The sequence below is a fragment of the Herpailurus yagouaroundi genome, unplaced genomic scaffold, assembly GCF_014898765.1.
Source record: "Herpailurus yagouaroundi ecotype Mexico unplaced genomic scaffold, PumYag 210, whole genome shotgun sequence".
In the NCBI taxonomy this organism is placed as follows: Eukaryota; Metazoa; Chordata; class Mammalia; order Carnivora; family Felidae; genus Herpailurus; species Herpailurus yagouaroundi.
In genome coordinates this window covers 7,033,800-7,051,112 of record NW_024412441.1, presented here as the reverse complement: position 1 = coordinate 7,051,112, position 17,313 = coordinate 7,033,800, and the positions used below count along the sequence as shown (strand labels likewise).

General features: G+C 39.6%; 1 protein-coding gene across 1 annotated transcript in view; it reads left to right on the top strand.

The window, feature by feature from the left end:
* Positions 1 to 6,651: 6,651 nt before the first annotated feature.
* The window catches only part of ACYP2 (acylphosphatase 2), a 191,629-nt gene continuing 180,967 nt past the window's right edge, over positions 6,652 to 17,313 (top strand). The window contains exon 1 of the mRNA XM_040453732.1: positions 6,652 to 6,670. The gene's annotated coding sequence lies outside the window, so the exon portion shown is untranslated. The remainder of the gene's footprint in view (positions 6,671 to 17,313) is intronic.

Sequence of the window (17,313 nt, the reverse complement as noted above, 5' to 3'; positions counted from 1 at the left end):
TATTGGGACTCCATCAAAATAAAAAGCTTCTGAACCTCAAAGAAAACAACCAACAAAACTAAGAGAACTTACAGAATGGGAGAATGAATACATTCGCAAATTAGATATCCAATAAAGGGTTAGTATCCAAAATATATAAAGAATGTATATAACTCAACACACAAAAATTAAATAATTCAATGAGAAGATGGGCAGAATAAATGAGCAGACATTCTCCAAAGAAGACATCCAGACTGGATGGAAAAGATGCTCAACATCACTCATGATCTGGGAAATGCAAATCAAAACTACAATGCGAAATCACCTCACACCTGTAAGAATAGCTAAAATCAAAAACTCAAGAAACAAGTGTTGGAGAGGATATGTAGAAAAAGGAACGCTTATTCACTGTTGTTGGGATACAAACTGGTGCAGTCACTGTGGAAAACAGTATGGAGTTTTGTCAAAAAATTAAAAATAGAACTACGCTATGTTCTAGTTTACCCAACAAATATATATATGCATATGTTTACCCAACAAATACAAAAACACTATTTAGAAGGGGTATATGCACTGTTATGTTCATTGCAGCATTATTTATAATAGTCAAATGATGGAAGCAGCCTAAGTGTCCATCAGTAGATAAACGGATAAAGAAAAGGCAGTATATATACACAATGGAATATTATTCAGTCATAAAGAAGAATGAAATCTTGCCATTTGTAACAACATGGATGGATCTAGAGAGTATAATGCCAAATGAAATAAGCCATCAGAGAAAGGCAAATACCATATGGTTTCACTTTTATGTGGAATTTAAGAAACAAGACAAATGAACAACAACAACAACAAAAGAGAGCGAGACAAACCAAAAACAGACTCTTAACTACAGATAGCTGAGCATTACCAGAGGGGGTGGGTGGGTGGGTGGGGAATGGGTAAAATAGTGAGGGAGATTAGGAGTACACTTACCTAATGAGCACTGAGTAACATATGGAACTGTTGAACCACTATCTTGTACACGTGAAACTAATATAACACTGCATGTTAAGTACACTGGAATTAAAAGAACAAAGAACATAAGGTGTTCAGGAGATTAATATATGTCTCTTTTCTATATTTTGTTACATCATTTATTATCATTTTGGTCTGAGAACAGATCTGTTTCCCTGGTTTCAAAGGGCAACTTTTTACACCAAAGCACAGGAAGAGCCATCCTTAGGAGTTTGATGCGAGAGGCAAGCTGTGTGCATATGTGTGCCTATGTGGGTGCATGCAGGTATGTTTGCTAGGCATTTGAAACAATTGCAGACTGCTACAGGGGAAAGAATGAAATCAGTGTTTCCTAAACTGTTTTTGGATTTTTTTTTTAAAAGAGTTTTGTAGTCAAGTAAGTTTGGAAACACTGCATATCTTATTATCTTCTTCGGATTCAAAGGACATTATTATTTAAATTTAAAATTATGAAAACTTCCACAAAAAGGAAAAAGAAGTAAGTATAAACAATTTAGCATAGGATTTTGTACATTATGCTTCAGGATACCAAGTCTAGATGCAACCAGGAGAGCTATTTAAAACTATCATACATTAAGTTTTCTATCAAATTCTGTTGCTATTAAATGACAATCTAGAAACAATTGTTTTCTCAGAGGCAAATTCTGTATACACTATCGTATGTAAGGTACGGTAGGAAAGGCCAGTTATAGTCTTGAGAGCCAATGTGATTTAGATATAAATCTTCAATGCAAATGAGGCATTTAAAAAGTATAATATTAATCCATGGGAAAGTCCAACTTAAGAAAACACACTTACAGTCATTTCAAGACACACATATGTTTTAGAAACCAAAGTGTACCCTGGTATTCACTAATGCTATATTCCTAATCTCATTGGCATTGCCATGCTAATTTCATTCTTCAATACTTTTTGCTATTTTCTTGCACTTCACTATTGCCCCCAACTCTTCCTTAAAAGTGTTGCCTAAGACAAATGGGTAGGTAAACAATGGATAAATGGATGGGCAGATGGATAGGTGTTAGGATATTAGAACTGAAGTTGCAACCAGAATACCAAGATAAAATAGATGTGAAATGCCAGAGACAGATTCCCATATCTAGAATTTACAAGGGAAATTTTCCCAAGACTCTTAGATCAAGGATATAAAAAGTAGTGGGGGGAAAAAGTGGATAGATTGTGGAAATATGGAAAAACTTTTTGGAGGAGGAGATCTTTGGAGAAGATTGTGCTGTGAAACATACCCTTCCTCACCAAGTAAGGGGTGCCTGTATTAGACTCTTAGGACAGTTATAATATGTGACCCCTACAGTTGGGAGTTGTTATGGACTGGGGTCTGACTCCTCTCCAGCAAGGTGAGAACAGACTAGCCAATTGCTTTGGTGGAGCTGGAAGATTGCTGCTAGGTTGGAACTAGGTTATACTCCTGAAATTGTCAGGGCATGGATCAGAATTGCTTGCAGGTAGAGAAAGCCAGCATAGGCTTATCTTCCATCGTGTCCAATAAGACTATCTAGAGAAGTAGAGGGATCTCAGCTTCAAGAAGCAGGAGGCAAGCTGGATTTCTGTGGAATGAGTCACAAGATATTGTCTGCCCCTGCTATGGTGGGAGGGGGCCGTGGGAGGGTGTCTTTGAGAAGTCCATGCAAATGACTCCTCAGAGAGCCAACCAGTAGATGTCTCCCAGCACTGGAGAGCACATAGTCTCTCTTCCTACTTCACCCTCCCTGCTCCCTTAAGATGAGATTGGCCTGGAAATTGAGGTTGGGGTGAAGGTGGAGGGAGAAACCACACCCCCTCTCTCACTGCGAGCTTCCAGTCTGCAAATGGGCTGAACTGGGTAGAGAGTAGAATCACTTTTATTTTTTTATCTATCTATCTATCTATCTATCTATCCATCTACCTACCTACCTACCTATCTCTACACCCAACATGGGGCTTGAACTCAAGACCCCAAGATCAAGAGTTGCAAGCTCTCCTGACTGAGCCAGCCAGACGCTCTGAGAAGAATCACTTTTAAATCAAGTTCAGAATTCTGTTCAACATCTTGGACTGGACATTCTAATTATGAATTAAGACTGTGACTTAAAGTGACAGTCACTTAAAGTGACAGTGAATGATCTGTTAATTAAGATTGAGCTGAAAAGTTATGGCGTCTGCCACCATTTTCATTTCAGATCAGGGGAAAGGTTGTCCCTACTTAATACATCATGAAGAGCACATGAAAGACAGAAGTTAAAGTTGTGTTTGATCACACACATCCCTGCTGCTCAGCTCCAGTGGTCACAATGTAACTTTTTATTTTATCTGCCGTGGTGTTGTTCTGGGGTCCTGCACCCCACAAGTCATGCATTCTGAGTGTTAATCAATAGTTGAGAAAGTAAGATATATTGATTGAAAGTTAACAGAACTTCCACTCTAACAATTCTCAGATGTTTCTAAAGAATACTAGCGATGCCCTGGAATGATGCAAAAAGGGGTTGAGACTATTTGTCTTATCGCTAGAACAACTCCTTGCGACAAAGGACTGGTTCTTATTTGTCTTTACTTCCCAGTGTTTACCTCAATTGACAGAATACGGAAAGAGCCAATACACTACTCTAAATGGTTCATGTACCTTAAGTAACATTACTAGAGTTATCACTATTTCTTAATGTAAGAATTTAATCTTACTATATCACTTTAATATGTTCCTCAAATCATAATTTTCACTGAATTGTAATTATAAAAACTTTGTACATCATTGCATCATTGCTTAATATCTTTTTTTTTTTTAAGTTTATTTTTGAGAGAGACAGAGAGCACAAGCGGGGGAACAGTAGAGAGCTAGGGACAGAGGATCTGAAGACAGCTCTGTGCTGAGAGCAGAGGGCCAAATGCGGGACTTGAACCCACGAACCACGAGATCATGATTGACTGTCTGAGCCACCCAGGCGCCTCACTTAATATCTTTTAATAAAGCCACAAGATGGGGAAATGTCAGGAATTCTCTTGTTGATATTCAAGCCTATTTACACTCTGCTCTCGGCTGTCCTTGCTCCCTTCTCTCCTGCCACTCTTGTCCATGAAACTCTTTTGCATTCAAACTGGGCTACTTGGCATCCTGAAAACACAGTGTTTCCTCCCTTCCTGCTAATGATTTCCTCCTGCCTGGAGTGTTCTTCCTCTTCCGCTTTGCCCTTTGCCCTACCTACTTTTGCATCTTGATGGATTCCTCATAACACTATCCCACCTTCTCTACAGCATCGTCCTGGGCTAAGCCAATATGCAGGGACATTTTCTTCTGACTCCTGGGGATATACTAGGCTACATCACTCAGGAGGCATTAACTTATTAACTTTTTGTGTGTATTTGCATGATTTGACCATTTAAATTTTGATGTTTTGAGGGTAAGGATTCTGTTTTATTTTTATTTTTTTAAGGTTTATTATTATTATTTTTTATTTTTTAATGTTTATTTATTTTTGAGAGAGAGAGAGAGAGAGAGAGAGAGAGAGAGAGACCATGAGTGGAGGAGGGGCAGAGAGAGAGGGAGACACAGAATCTGAAGCAGTCTCCAGGCTCCGAGCTGTCAGAACAGAGCACAACGCGGGGCTCGAACCCACGAGCTGTGAGATCATGACCTGAGCAGAAGTTGGACGCTGAACCAACTGAGCCACCCAGGTGCCCCAGATTTTTGTTATTATTTTAAAGTAACCTCTACACTCAATGTGAGGCTCAAACTTCCAACCCTGAGATGAAGAGTCATATGCTTTACTGACTGAGCCGGCCAGGTGCCCTAATTCTGTTTTAGACATTTTGATTTCCCTCACATGCCTTGGACAGAATAAGAACTGACATAATTTGACTGATTTAAAATTGGCAGAGGAACTGTGCTAATGTTTCTCAAAAGGCAACACCCAGAAAAGGCAGCCTGGAATGGTTGAAACTGTGTTATTATTATTTACCCTGATTAAAGTTCTCAAAGAAATTCAAAGGAGTATTTATTGGGTGAATAAATAAGTAAAATAAACACTGAGTATTGACTTAGTACGTATGTAATATATTGGAGAATGGGGGAAGAATGTGTATATTGGCATGGGGTGCACAGGAAGAAAACTAAATCGTCATCTTCCATAGTAGTTAGGAAGTCAATATGTAATTTCTAAAATTGAAAAAAAATTAACGAGATAGCAGTATAAATATGTTATTTAGGATCATGAAGGTAAATAACAGAAGAGCTAAAAGTATACAGAAAAATGGTTACTTCTGTGGACCTTTTATCTTTTGGGAGCACATCTTGCTCTCCTGATTTTAAATAAATACATTTCCAATTCTGGATTTCTTCATTTCTCTTTCTTTTTATATCTTTAGGATGTGTCCCGCTGGGTAAACAACTTACAGCTTAATTGCCTAAAAGCTGAGTTCATCTCTCTCCCTCCCATCATACCGATAGGTTTCTACAACTTTTTTTTTTTTTTTAATTTTTTTTCAACGTTTATTTATTTTTGGGACAGAGAGAGACAGAGCATGAACGGGGGAGGGGCAGAGAGAGAGGGAGACACAGAATCGGAAACAGGATCCAGGCTCTGAGCCATCAGCCCAGAGCCCGATGCGGGGCTCGAACTCCCGGACCGCGAGATCGTGACCTGGCTGAAGTCGGACGCTTAACCGACTGCGCCACCCAGGCGCCCCGGTTTCTACAACTTCTATATCCCCCTCAAGGGCATCATTTGTTCCCCTTCCTCTTCTTTCTCTAGTCATTCAACAAATATTCATTGAATGCCTACTATATTTCAGCCATTGTGCTAGATACTGGATAAGTAAGTAATAGGTAAGTAAGCCCTCACAGTTGAGATGATCCTTCTCCAATTTTCCTTCAGTCTGCCTGCTTTGTTTTGTTTTAGTTTTTGCGGGTCCATTCCCTAAAACAGATGACAGCCATTGGTTCACCGCCCGGGGAAAACAGTTAGAATTATTCATTCTTAGGCTATGAACATAAAATCTTGGCAGTCATCTTGAGGTCAGGCCAGAGAATATGGCCCTGTCAGCAAACATCAGTCAACACTGTTAGGAAACAATGTGAAGTATATGCTCAATTGCTGATGGTGGGTCAGGTGCAACATGCTGTAAACAACATTTGTATATTTCATTTTTTCATGCAACATTTTTTTTGGTAGTATCTACTGTTTCTAGGAACTGTGAAAGTAACATAGTACGTTGTGATCACAAATGAATATAATACAAGGCCATTGCAATTTTTTATACATTTCAGCCACATGTATTTGTGTGTCTAAGGCAAATAAGTGAACATAATGTGATGAATGTTCTAATAAAGGTATGAAAGAGGGCACCTGGGTTGTTCAGTTGGTTAAGCATTCAACTCTTGATTTCAGCTCTGGTCATGATCTCATCGTTTGTGGGATCAAGTTCCACATTGGGCTCTGTGCTGATGGTGCAGAGCCTGCTTGGGATTCTCTCTCTCTGCCCCTCCCCCACTCACTCGTGTGCTCTCTCAAAATAAATAAATAAACTTTAAATAAGTAAGTAAACAAGTAAATAAGTAAAGGTATGGAAGAATTGCAATGTGACCACTGGGAGAGAAGCACCCAATCCTACCTTTCAGGAAGAGTCATGGATGGAGTGAAATAAATCCCAGAAGAAAAGTGGAGTCTGACAAGAGGAAAAGTGTACAGAGGTAAGGGTCTGAAGGGGTTCTGTCACCTTTGGGCAGCTACAAGTAACAAGTAGGTGTGGGAGAGGATGGAAGGGGAATGAATGGAGGAGTAGGAAGGGGCCAAGTTGTAAAGAGCCTAAACATGAAAAGAGTTTTAAGTAGCAAAATGGCATATCTTTTAGAAAGATGTGGTGTGATGTGGGTGGGAGGCTATGGGGGAGACTGGAGAAAGGAAGAGCAGTTGAGAGGTTTTTGTAATAGTCCAGGTGACAAATGATGAGTCCTTGAATGAGAATAGTGACCATGGGGAGGGAGAAAGAGAATGGCTTTAAAAGCTGTGTAGGAGATAGAATTTACAGAACTTGGTAGATAGATAGGGTGAGGGAGGTGGAGGTTATGGACCAGGTTTTCCAACACAGGGGCTGGATGGACGAAAGAGGAGGAACAGGTTTAGTGGGTGATAGAAAAATCAATTTAGTTTTGAAGATGCTGAATTTATGGTCATAGGGGACAATGGATTAGACATGTCTCATAGGCACTTCTCAGTATGTGAGATGTGTGAAAGAGAAGAATAGAGAAGGAAACCACATAGGGTAGGAAAGGAATAAGGAAGGAATAATGGGCACCAGGAGAGAATGAGATATCAGCTTTATGGAGGACAGAGAAGAATACATTGGACACCTGGCTCATCAGGGCATCCCTCCTTTCTCACCTGCCCAGTTTTGATGGTAAGTAGTCAGTGTAGCCAACCTAACCTGAGTAGACCTGGCTCCTTAGACTCAGACCCCTCAGGGATGAAGATCAAGGATTCTCCCCACCACTCCAGCTAAGCCACTTAGACCAGCACAAGTGCTAGCTGAGAGCAAGGGGAATCTGGAATTGGCAGTAGAAATGGTGTGTCTCAGATATGATTTTGAGAGCACTTGCAGAAGAGGCAAGGGATGTAATCCAACTCACCAACATTCTCCAAACAAAGGAACCAAACATAAATCTGAGGGAGATAATTGAAAATAGAGTAAGTTTACTCTAAGAAAGTGGATCAGAGCACTGTAGGGGTGAGCTGTGGTGGACACCATGCTGCTCTGCTCACATCCCCACCCACCTCAGGACCAAGCTGCTCATTCTCCAGTGGCTGGAAGTATTGATTGCTGACAACTTTCCAGCCCCAGAGCTCCTGAAATGGGCAGAGGCTTCTGTTGCAGCGGCACAGCAGGTTACCTCCCTCCCCACCTCTCTCCGCAATCTTGCCACTTTCACTCCTCCTGGGTTGTCACCAAAGCATTCTGCGCACAAGTCTGACTCAGTGTCTGTGTCCTGGGGAACCTAACCTGAGACATTAGGGCAATGCAAACGAGCAAAATCCTCCCTTTTCATAGGAGAAAGTCAGCAAATAATATCTAAAGGTGGTAAGATCAATGTATAAAGGTGTAAGCATAATGTCTAGAGTTAACACTTAGAAACACTAGAAGAATTAAAAATAGAAATGCTGGAAAAAAAATTGTCCTTTAAAATCCCTGGGGATTGATTAGGTGGGAGGCTTGCTTTTCCTGTTAAAGTTTTCTGAACTACCTAATTTCATATCACATGCAAAGAGTACTTTGATTCAAATCTAATTTTAACATAAAAAAGGAACTTTAGAAGCAACTAATTATGGAGAGGCAGTGGAGTGAGGTCAAGAAGTAATGTTTGCATAAAGAGGATGTGGTCTGGAATTTGAACTCTTTGTGTCTGACTAATCTGGGTTAGGTCACTTCTTGAGAGCCTTAGTTTTCTCATCTGATAAGTGGGAATAATGATGATCTTGAAATAAAAACTACTCAAGATTATCATGAGGTGTGAATAAAATAATGAAAGTGAAAATGCTTCATAAAGCCATAAAAGGCTCTATGATACAGGGGAATGAAATACCTGTGGCTAGCCATGTACAAGAGAACACAAAAGAGCAGTTAATTCTGACAGTGGATGAAAGAACTCATGAAGGTTGATCTCTTGAAATTGGCCTGAAGAATAAAAGAGGATTTTGAAGGGTGCCTGGGTGGCTCAGTTGGCTAAGTATTAGACTCCTGATTTCAGATCAGGTCATGATCTCACAGTTCACTAGATGGAGCTCTGTGGGTCAGGCTCTGTGCTGACATCATGGAGTCTGTCTGGGATTCTCTCTCTGTCAAAATAAATAAATAAACATTAAAAAAAAGAAGATTTTGTTATGTAGAGAAGGAGCAGTGAGGAGCAGGGGGATTTTATTTTATTTTTAAAGAAATCTTCAATTCTTTTTATCAGGCTAAACCATGGACATAATTAAAAGGCAACAATTCAGAAGGGTTTATAATCTCCATCAACTCCTTCAAGTCTTTGTTCAAACGTTACGTTTTTAAAAGATTTTTCATGTTATTTACTTATTTTGGGAGAAAGAGAGAGAGAAAGAGAGAGAACATGAGCAGGGGAGGAGCAAAGAGAAACAGGTTCACTGTCAGTGTAGAGCCCGATGTGGGGTTCCATCTCACAAACTGTGAGACCACAACCCAAGCCTAAATCACGAGCCGGTCACTCAGTGGACTGAGCAACCCAGGACCCCCCAAATGTTAAATTTTTCAAAGAGCCCTTTCCTGACCATGTTATTTAAAACTGTAAACTTGGCCTTACTCTTCATCTCTCTTACCCTATTTTATTCTTTCCTCATAGCACTTATCCACTTGTAACATATTAAAACTTAATTATTCTGTCTGCAGGGTTTTTTTTTTTTTGTAATCTCTACATCCAATGTGGGGCTCAAACTCATGACCCTGAGATCAATATTTGCATGCTCCTTGGATTGAGCCAGCCAGGTGTCCCCTGTATGTAATTTTTGTTTGTTTCTTCCTTCTCACAGGAATCTGAGCTTTAGTAGGACAGGAATTTTGATATGTTCTTTTACTCTCCCAAAAGTGCCTAAATGGTGCTTCATATATTGCAGGGATTCAATGAATATTTATTGAATAGATCAAAAACATAAAACAATCTTGCTTGCTCCATTGCTCCCCAAATCCTATCATACTCCTCAAAGACACCTGCTTTTAACATATAAATAAATAAATAAATAAATAAATAAATAAAGCAGCCTGTTATTTTGGAAAATTTCAAACATACATACACACATGCATACAAGCAGAGAGAATGGTACAGTGAACCCCATGACTCCAGCTTCCACAATTATCAATGTTTGGCCAGTCTTATTTCTCTATCCTGCTATATTCTGGAGGGTATGGGGGATTGGCACTGGAGTATTTTAAAAGCAAAGCCAAGGTATCATGTTATTTTATGTAGAAATACTTCATGATGCTTCTAACTACAGAGGTATTTTAAAATGTAACCTCTATGCCATTATTATACCTAAAAATATTATTGATTTTTTATACCATCATCTTATACCCAGTTCATAATCAAAAGTTTCTTAATTGTTTCAAAATCATTCTAATAAGGATCTCAAATGTGAGCTCCACGTAGAATTTGATTGTTTTGTCTCCTAAATTTCATTTATTCTGTAGCTCATTTCTTCCCCCATGCCATCGATTTGTTAGAGAATCTAGGTCAGTCATCTTGCAGAATGTCCCATATTCTGGATTTGAGTGATTGCTTCCTTGTGGTGTCCTTTACCTTGGTCTCTAGAGGTAACTACTTTTAGTAGTTTCTGTTTTTAGTTCTTTTCGTGATTACCTTGATGTCTCAGAATGAGCATTTCTTGATTTAGATATGATGTGTGCAAATTTAGCTCGCTTGCCCTGCCTCTCTCCGCCGCTGCCTCTCTTCTTCTGACATAATTTTGTCACGAATCTTGGTTTCTTTCACCTCTTTAATTTCCAACAACATTCTTGAACCTCTATCTACCATTCCATCAACTAGAAGACTGTCTCTCATTAAGGATGTTCTTGCTTGGATGGTACCCTTCACCTGTTCTTCTTCCCTTTTACTTCCCAAACTCTGTGGGCAGCAAATCTAGTTTTTTGGTTTTTTTTAAAAAAATTTTATGTTTACTTATTTTTGAGAGAGATAGAGCATAAGAAGGGGATGAGCAGAGAGAGAGATAGACAAAGAATTCGAAGCAGGCTCCAGGCTCTGAGCTGCCAGCACAGGGCCTGATGCGGGGCTCAAACCTGTAGAGTGCAGGATCATGACCTGAGTCAAAGTCGGACACTTAACTGACTGAGCCACCCAGGTGCCCTGGCAGCAAATCTAGCTTTAAATTTTTTGGGTGGCTAACACATTCTTTTCTGTAATCACAATTTTGTCTTCTGTGATTTGTCTATGAGTTTATTCTAAAATTGTAAAAAACAAATGCCCATTTACATTACTGTGTCTTCTCAGGTTTAATTCACTGCAGAGCCAAAATATACCTTTTGATTTCCTCTTTATATGGTCAATGTTAGAACCAGTGTACCAAAGAATGTCCTGCAGTGTCACATTAAAATAGATTTTCCTTTTTTACCCTCCACCAATTGCACAAAATCATGCCACATTTTAATTTGTGTTATATTTGGTGTGCATGCCAAGAAGTTTTCAAGATATTTGAAGATATCTTGAAGATTTCAAGATATTTGAAACTGTGGTTTGGATTGATCATTCCATCATCAGACTATTTGTAAGGGACAACAATATGTATTTGTAAGGGACAACAATACAGGAAAGTACCTAGTTTTTTCCAAATAAATAAACAAACAAATAAATAACCCCTTGTGAATGAGAAATGGGTATGGAACAGTCAACTCAAACCACATAATGTAATGTCAAGAATACCGTGCCAGGAAGTTTGGACTTTGTAGGTCCTAGGAGGCTCTTGAAAATTTTCAAAGAGTGCAAGCTACTTGTGTTTAAGCCTTCTTGGAAGCAAGTGTCCAAAGAAGCAACCCCCCAAGGGCAAGGGAATTTCAAAGTACCACTGGTCACTTTAATAGCATTCCCCATATCAGGGAGCTTTGTGGTGAGAGGGCCTCACAGGACATCCAAAGAACTCACAAGTGACTCCATGAGAGAGTCAGCAGTTGAACCTCTGAAGCCTATCCTGAATTCTTGATAAGAAGCCCTGATCAGCATCATCATTCTCTAAGACTGTGTAAGAATTACTTATTTAAATTTAAAAACTGATGGGTATTTGAGTAGATTCCAATTCCAATTTTTTACTGTAACAACTTGCAGTGACAATTGTTTTATTTATATCTTTGAATCCCTGCCCAATTTTTTCCTTGGGAGAAATTTATAATTGCATAACTGCTGGGTAATGCATGTGTAATTCTTGATTTCTTTTTAAATTATGCTCCTTACTTCTTTTTTTTTTTTAACGTTTATTTATTTTTGAGACAGAGAGAGACAGAGCATGAATGGGGGAGGAGCAGAGAGAGAGGGAGACACAGAATCCGAAGCAGGCTCCAGGCTCTGAGCCATCAGCCCAGAGCCCGATGCGGGGCTCGAACCTACGGACCGCGAGATCGTGACCTGAGTTGAAGTCGGACGCTCAACTGACTGAGCCACCCAGACGCCCCTATGCTCCTTACTTCTTATAGCAGTTTTAGGACAACAGAAGAATTAAGCAGAGGGGTGCCTGGGTGGCTCAATCAGTTAATTGTCCCACTCTGGATTTTGGCTCAGGTCGTGATCTCATGGTTGGTGAGTTTGAGCCCCACGTCAGGCTTGTGCTGACAGCTCGGAGCCTGGAGCCTGCTTCGGATTGTGTGTGTGTGTGTGTGTGTGTGTGTGTGTGTGTGTGTGTGTGTCTTTCCCTTCCCTGCTCTCGCTCTCTCTCTCTCAAATATAAATAAATATTAGAAAAACTTAAAGGTTGCCGTAGACGAGTATACTGTAAACCACAATGCCTGTCTAGTACATAGTAGGAATTCAATCAGCTTTAACTGAATGAATTTTCTTGTAAGTTTTGTTTTTCCTGTAACATCCATGTCTAATAGTCAAGATACTTTCATATTTAAGTGATATGTTGAGTAAAGAGCCCCCAAAACACGTACTGCCTATCATTTAGGGGTTTAGCATGCTCCTAAAATAATTTTGAAAGTGTGACACTGAAATGAGAGAACTTAGCTGGTATTAACATTCCTGAAGGACTGAATAGCATATCCACATGACCTGCCTTGCCTTGGACAGATGGTAGGTGGCAGCAACACACCAGAAATCATAGTTCACTTAAACAATTCGGGCTCTGAAAGGGTTCTTTTAAATTTATTATTTCACTAATTTTCTTTCAAAATAAGCAAGTAGACAATAAAAATAAGTATGCTGCAACTAATTTATAGAATATAATATAGGTTGCCTAAACCTTTGTGCTATTATATCTCAATAGCAAGTTATATTTCAACACTCCAGGCTTAGTTTTATTACCATTCCTGGCTAGTTTCTTCTTATAATTTTTGTTTCTTCTCTTTGTAAACACTAAAAATTTTAATGCTGATTTATTGACAGGAGGGGGGGTGGCATATTTGAACTTACATTATGCTTAAACTTTGATCTACTCCTATTGTGAAGATTTTGTCCCCAGGCATTGCATTGGTCATGGTTCAATTACAGAAAAAATAATTCATTATAGACAGTTTAAACAGAAATGGATTTAACATTGGGAATTAAGTGGCTTATGGAGTTGCTGAGGGGCCTAAAGAAAGAGTCTCTGGGCCAGTCGTTCTCAGCCTTAGCTTTGTACCCCAAGCATCTGGATTGCTTTTGAGAATATAGATTCTGGAATCCACTGCAGACATACTGAATCAAAACCTTTGGACATGTGTATGTGTATAATTAGTAAGCTCCCCTGGAGATTCTAATGTGCAGACAGGATTGAAAACCACTTTGAGGCTGACATTTCAGGATTGACTCTCACTGCAGCACTGGGCCACCAAGGGAGTTACTAAGTAGATTCTTCTGCGGTCAGGAAATGTGCTGAATTGAGAAGCTGCTGGCTTTAGAACTATCTCCCCTGCCACTATCAGGAAGCTGGTACAGTCAGGAAACTGCCACATCCAGGGAACTGAGACTCTAGAACCTGCCACACTTGCTATGATATTAACTAGTGAAATGAACGTCCTGCTCCCTGCTTGCCTCCTGGTGTCCAAGAAGCTGCAGTTATGTGACAATGCCACAGAAAAACTAAAATTCCTCTATGATTGTGCTCATCACAGAACCAGCAGCAGATGGCCTCTGTCTCTCATTCATGCCCTTGCTCCGCATCTAGCATTGTACTTCTGATGGTTGATCCTCTAGCATGTAAGGATTCCCAATTCCAAGAATGTCTATGGGATGGATGTAACTTTAAACTTTCCAGCTGTACAAAACAGGAAAGCAAGCTAGAAGGAGATTGGAATGGATGTTGTATACCAACTCAGTTATCCACCAAGGCATCATGAAATAGATTTGTTTTATTTTTTTCAATATTTTTTTTCAAGTTTATTTATTTATTTTGAGAGAGTGAGAGTGGTGGGGGGGTCGGGGAGCAGAGAGAATCGCAAGCAGGCTCTGCACTGTCAGTGCAGAGCAGGGTGAGGGGACCGAACCCATGAACCTTGAGACCATGACCTGAGCCAAAACCAAGAGTTGGATGCTTAACCAACTGAGTCACCCAGGCACCCAAAATAGGCATGTTTTATTTATTTATTAAAAAAATTTTTTTTAATGTTTTTATTTATTTTTGAAAGAGAGAGAGAGAGACAGAGCATGAGCAGGGGAGGAGTAGAGAGAGAGGGAGACACAGAATCAGAAGCAGTCTCTAGGCTGTAAGCTGTCAGCACAGAGCCTGATGCAGGGCTCGAACCCACAAACTGTGAGATCATGACCTGAGCCGAAGCCAGACACTCAATCAACTGAGCCACCCATGCGCCCCATTAGATATGTTTTAAAGACAGGAGAACCCTTGATGTCACTAGCCCAGATCTGAGGGTAAATGTGATTTTATACCTTTCAGGCAATAAGCACACATGCATGCATGTGTGTATGTGTATGTGTATGTGTGTGCACACTAAGGAGGAATTAGAAAGAATGTCCCCAGATAGCCTCCTTGCTTTCATAGGAAAAGCAAATCTGAGACTGCCTGAAGTCTGTGGTTGAGAAGTATTAGGAAGGGAAGGGCCTGGGCTGCCTACTTTTTTCCTGAGCTAGTGTTCGTCCGCTTTTTCCCCTTCCTGATCTTGGTGCTATAGCTAAGACTCAGAGCCTGGGCACACTCTGTACATAAACTGGCATTGCCATTTGTTGCCTCTGTAATGTGTCCAAGCAGCAGTACTGGTGATTAGTTTTTTCTTTATCTAATCTTAACTGTATCCTTTCTTTAGTCAAGACATACAGATGCATATTTCCTGTTTTCTAAAGCACTTGGTGCTAAGCATAATGGTATTTTTCCATACTGTTTCTTCACATCTCAAACTTTCTCATGCATTTTATATATTTTCTTCTGGAAATGAACTATGTTTCTGTAACACATTCTTTTCATTAGTTGAGGTATTATTATATTTAATTATCTGTTTGTGCTTCTTTATACTGGTTAAGACCAGCTTTAGTGCTTTGAGAGTCAACTGTTCAGTTCTATCTTAGCTTGACTTAGGAATTTATGAAAAATTTAAATCATGTACCGATTTATTGAAACTAGGGGCCCCTGAGTGGCTCAGTCGGTTGAGCTGACTGTTTTTGGCTCTTGGTTTTGGCTCAGGTCATGATCTCACAGTTCGTGGGCTTGGGATTCTCTCTCTCCTCTCTCTCTGCGCCCCCCAACCCCCCAGCTCACATATGCACACACGCTTTCCCTCAAAATAAATCAATAAACATTAAAAAAATTAAACTAATAATTTTGTTATTCACTACAGTGAGAAATTATTTTCAAATGTTATTATGAAAATATATAACAGGATATTAAAATGGACTTTTGAAAAGTAAATTTTTAGTCTTAGAACAGTTTTAGATTTATAAAACTATTACTAAAATGGTACAGAGAGTTCTCCTATACCCTATACCGAGTTTCTCTTATTATTAATATCTTACATTAAGATGGTACATTTGTCACAGTTAATGACCCAATTATTGATACCTTACTGCTTCACTAAAGTCCACACTTTATTCAGATGTCCTCAGTTTTTACCGAAAATTTTTTCTGTTCCAGAATCCCATTCTTAATACACATTACCTTTAACCATCATGTCTCCTTAGGCTCCTCTTGGTCATTTCTCAGGATTTCACTGTTTTTCATAACTTTGACAGTTTTGAAGATTATTGAGCACATATTTTGTAGAATGAAAGGGACTCTTTTAAATTTTATATTTTATTTTAAAACTTTACCTAAGAATTTAAGACACACACAAAATTAGAGAACAGTATAATGAATCCCCATATACCCATGACTTACTTGCAATTACTATCACCAATTTACTAAGTTTATTCTCTCTAAACTGTCCTACCCCCAATCCTGGAGGATTTGAAAGCAAGTCCCAAATATCATTTCATAACACCCTAAAAGATTTCAGTATACACCTCTAATTGATAAGGCCTTTAAAAAATACACCACAATGTCATGATTATATATAACAAAGATAATCCTATAATATTTAACAGTCAACCTGTGTTTGGTCTCAAAAATGTCTTGTTGAACTTTCAAAATCACGATCCTAACAGGGTTTGTATATTGAATTCTGTTGATTTAGAAAATGGGACTTTTGTCTCAGTTTTAGCTGAGACCTGAGACTGAAAACAAAGCACTAGTTATACCCACATTTCAAGATGAGGTACTAGACTACCATGTCATGTAAAAGGGGTATTGAAAACTGGCTTTAAGATCCTTAGCCCAACACCCACCTCGGGCTCGAGACAGGATTTCTTCCAGGAAAGTTATTGGAGGCTGTGGCTTTCTCTCTTCTCCCAGGTCCCACCAAGGGAGAGAAAAAACAGGTGTTTTCCCTTCACTACCTGGTGAAAGGGGTCTTTAAAGGGGTCTTTGAAAGAACCCCTTCTTTTGAGAGCTTGGCATTTACTCCTTGGAGCTAGAAGGGACTGGCATTTGACCCATGACTGCAGAAAGTAAAGAGGAAAGGCTGTGGCTGGAAATACTTGAATGATGCCTGCCAAGAGAGCAGACAGAGGTGGTCACATTCCGAGCAAACTGCACCTTCTATCAGTGGTAGGACAGGGGTATGAGTCCCCACAATTGGATGTAATGGAAAGGAGGAATCTGGTCCTGTGTTTATTTTAAAAGGGATCCCAGCCCACATAGCCTTCTTGTTGGGGGCTAGTCTAAGCAGAAAGGGGTTGGAGGTGTAGTATTCAATACAGAAGTTGGAATGGGGATGTGTGCCCCTAGGCAAAGTATAGACATCATTTACCAAGACAGCAAAGGTCAGGAATTCCTGGTGGGGAAAAGCTCTGAATCCCCCCAGAAAGATTGCTTCAAAAGAATGAATCAGCTTTGAATATCTACCAATCCTGGAGAGCCCACACCGAATTCCAAAAGTACAAGTTCTTTCCAATTCTCATCTAGGCAGAGAGAAACTAAGGCAAGGGGAGGAATCAACCATGCCTAGCCTAACAGTACCAAGCTAGGAGAGGGAAATGACTTTAATGGTAAATGTACTTCTGAGCTTTGAATATCAAATTGGACCGTGATAAAGAAAAATTGGTTCAAACCTGGGACAGAATTTCCTTCTGAGAAGAAATATGCT